The sequence below is a fragment of the Perognathus longimembris genome, chromosome 11 (assembly GCF_023159225.1).
Source record: "Perognathus longimembris pacificus isolate PPM17 chromosome 11, ASM2315922v1, whole genome shotgun sequence".
NCBI lineage: Eukaryota > Metazoa > Chordata > Mammalia > Rodentia > Heteromyidae > Perognathus > Perognathus longimembris.
Genome location: NC_063171.1, coordinates 61398345 through 61402360, shown reverse-complemented (window position 1 = coordinate 61402360; position 4016 = coordinate 61398345).

Here is a 4016-nt window from a genome sequence, read left to right as displayed (position 1 = left end):
GGACACTGCTTCAGAAACGCTCCCCGCCGCGCCACGGCCCCGATGGAATCAATCTCGCCCGGGCCTGGTGGCAGTGTCTCTGCCTGTTCAGGATCATTTACTGCTCCCATGATCACCAGCCTTGTTGCTCTAATCACCCCCCCCCCCAGCCATTACCCTCATCTGTTACTGGGTCCTCGGCAAATCTCGTAGGACACTAGCCTGACGTCCCAATAAGCACCTTGCTCCTATCCCCGTGCTGCTTCTCTTTGCCTGGGCCCAGCTGCTGGGGGGGTCCTTGTGCTTAGAAACCATGCTGTGTGACCCCGGGCCACACCGGCCTGGTCATGGACTAGAATGCTCTCCTCCCTCCCTCTCTGGCCTGTTACCCGGCTCCCACTGCAGGCACCAGGGACACGAGCCGAATACCTCACCGATGGACGCGACCGAAGTACCGCACAGCCCAGCAAAGGGCCATCCTGCTTTACTCTAGGCAGTGATAAATGATAGATCTTATTAAAAATGGTTGATGGGCCAAGTGCTGGTGGCTCATCCTCGAATTCTTAGCTACTCAGGAGGCTGAGATTGGAGGATCAAGGCTCAAAGCCAACCCTGGGCAGACAAAAAAAAAAAAATCCCCAAGCCAACAAAACCAAACCCCAAACAACAGTTGTGGAGGTATTCTCATACATGAACCTTTTATATTTGTCTTCTGAGTGCAGTGAATAATGTCTAACACATACCACACACAGCGAGTTCCAGGACTCAGAGAAGGCATAAGATGTCAGTGAGACGAAGGGGGCCGCGGTTGGGCAGAGCAAACTCCTGGTTGTGCCCTTGCTAACGGGACGAGTCCCGCCCAGGTGGAGATGTTTCTCCTGTCGTTGTGAGGTCACCTGTCACACGAGGCAGGGACGCACCGTCAACCGGGACAAAGCCAGAGGCTGGATAAATGTCAGTGCCCTCCGCTCCGCTCCGCTCCAGCAACCGCACCGCCTTGGCAGGTCTGGGGCCGGTGGCGAACGCAGCTCCCTCCAGGCGCTGCTTCCTGTGACAGAGGCCAGCCCTGAACCCCCCCCAGCCCCCCCTCCTCACCCCCCCCACCTCCCGGGCTACTGGTCCACTGCCCGCAGGCCGCACCTCAACAGACAAGATCATTCGGGCTTTATTTATGACAGCTTAGAACACACATCTCCAATCTAAGGACAGAAATGTACAGCGTGAGGCTTAAATAACTTTCATACACTATGTACAATCATCAGCAGAGGTACAAAATATATACACACCTTGTGCTACCACTTCGCAGAGGACCGCGCGAGCCCGGCCTGGGCGGGGGGCGGGGTGGGATGGGGGTGAGGGCGGGGTGTGGGGGGGGCCTTTCCCAACCCCCGGCTCTTCATCAAGCAGTGTCTACTTCCTGCCTTGCTGCCAAGGCCGCTGGGACCCCGGTTTGCAGGGCTGGCTACGGGGGTGCTGGGGCCGGGGGTGGAGGGGGGGGTTGATCTGAGTGCTAGACATGGAGGGAGGGTGGGCGTCGGGGGCAGACTGACCAGGAAGTAGATGTGGGTGGGGGTACAGGAAGTAAGTTTTTTTGCTGGCGCAGGCGCGGGCCATGGGTGGGGGGGGGAGCTGCCCTCCCACAGGGCCACACCGGGCCCTCCCCCCCAGCAGGGAGCCCCGCGGGGGCTTGGCGGGAGGGAGCCCCCGTTCTGGCTTTGCAGGGACTGCCACCACAGGGCAGAGAGGCAGGGAGGGTTCCAGCCACTCAGCCTCGTCCCTGCGGTTTTGTGCTTTCCGCGTCCGTCCCAGCCACGCGGCCGGGCGGCTGAGGAGGGCGAGGGCCCCACGTGGCCGGGGCCAGGTGGGGTGGGCGGCGGCCATTCCCAGATCCACGGCAAGCCGTGCCGGCCTCCCCGCGCCCCCTCCCTCCTCGCGCTGCCTTCGCGGTGGGCGGCTGGGGGAACGCGTCTCCCCAACACTGCTCTGGTTAATACTGGGAACGGGGCTCCGGCCCCGCCTGTGCAAAGGCCCTGCGACCGCCGGGCTGGCGGACACACAGACACCTTCTGTCCAGGTGGAGGCCGGGCAGGGGCTCTGCCCCGGAGACAGGGAATCTGGGTCCCCATTTTTGGCCGGGCATTTAGAGACCGGGGGTGGGGGGGGGGTAGGAAGGACTTGCAGTACACAGATGCGGCCTGGTCCCCAGGTTTCAGGATGGCACAGGAAGTCCTAGGATGAATCCCAGGAGTACAAGCGCAAACCACAGGCCAGGACTGCGTGGGGTGTGGCCTGGGACCCGGCTTGGGAGAGGGACCTCGGGGCCCCGCCCGCCCGCCCGCCGCGGCCCGGCTTTTGTGCTCAAATCACAACCAGTTTGTGCTTCCAACACTTGAGATGCTTGTGCGAGGAGGAGCCGGGGAGGGGGAGCCCTGCCCCGTTACGTACCTCTTGTACCGCCGGCACCCCGAGAGCGCGGGCAGGGCCTCCGATGCCCGCCGAGGCTCCCGGGGGGCCTTGACGCTGAGCGAGTGACCCGCTGGGGGCAGAGCCCCCCGGGTGAGGTAGAGACCCATCGGGAACGCAGACGAGAGCACCGGAGCAGCACCTCTCTAGGGGCCTCAGCCCAGAGTCCCGCCGCCCCAGGCGGGGGCAGCGCAGCCCCGGGGCCGGGGCCCCAGTCTCCGTGTTTCTCGGTGTGTAAACAGTCACGCAGGGTCAGGGCAAAGCTTTACATCAGGAGGAGGACGGGCGGCGGGGAAAAGACGAGGTCCCTCCCGGCACCCTCGGCACCGGCAAGAGGAGGACTCGCGGTCCCCACGCGCGGGCCGTCCAGAGGAGAGCGGGAGCCGCGGGGCTCACCGCGGGTGTCGCCCACCAGCAGGACAGCACCGCCAGCCTCGGGGCAGCTCCAGGGGCGTCGGGGAGGAGGCGAGGGGGGGGGGGGGCTCACTGGGCCAGGCCCCGGCCGCAGAGACCAGCGGAGGACAGTCCCCGTGTCCTCCGGACGGAGCTGGGGTTCCTGGCTTCCGGGTGGCCAGGAAGCAAGGAGGAAAACAGCATGGACGGGCTTGGGGCGGAGGAGAACCCGAGGCCGCGCCGGTGAACCCGAGCTGTCCCCAGTAGGGGGTGCTGTCTCCGTAGGACCCCCCCCCCCCCCGCCCGCCCCGAGCGCCCCACAAAAGAAGATAGAAGCAACTCCTCTCCTTGCTAATCTAGAAGGCAAGGCCCTGCCCTAGGCTGGTTTTAACAGCTTGAAAACCCACATCTAGAATGATCGGGAAGAGTCCGGAGAGGCTCTGGGCCCCGGCGGGGTGAAAACATGGTGGGCGGGGGAGCCTCCCCACCCGAGCAGCTCCCTGGGCCTAGGCTGACGGGGAAGCGAGCACGAGACCCGAGAGTAGAAGACACGAGTGGAGCGGCGGGCGTGGCTGGCTTAAGGCTGCCCAGCACGGTGCCAGGCCCCGGGATGGAGGAAGGCACTGCGGCGTGGGGCGGCCTGGAGGCCCGGGCTGCGCTGAAGGGTCCCGCGGGCAGGGCCGGGGCGAGGCCGGGGCGAGGCCGGGGCTGCCGGGCGGAGGCCCAGCTCCTGACCCGAGCTGGGAGAAAGAACACGTGGGAAGAAACTTCAAGTCAGCGTCCAGGATCAACAGCAAAACGTGAAAACAAAATAAAAGAAGCCCGGCACCGGCGGCTCGCGCCTGTCAGCCCGGCTACCCGGGAGGCTGAGGGCTGAGGATCGTGGTTCAAAGCCAGCCCGGGCGGGAAAGCCGGCGAGACTCTTACCTCCAATGAACCAGCAAAAAACAAAAAAAAAACCAAAAAACAACCCGGCTCAAGTGGAGCTGTGGCTCAAGTGGTAGAGCGCCAGGCTCGAGTGAAAAAGCTACGGGGCAGCACCCAGGCCCTGAGTTCAAGCCTCAGTTACCAGCACAGAAAACAGAAATAATAAAAATAAATTAAAATAACTGAAGTATCTCTGACCATGTCCCCAAAGGAATCTTTCTAGAAGCTCCACTGTGAGCACTCCGGAGGTGACA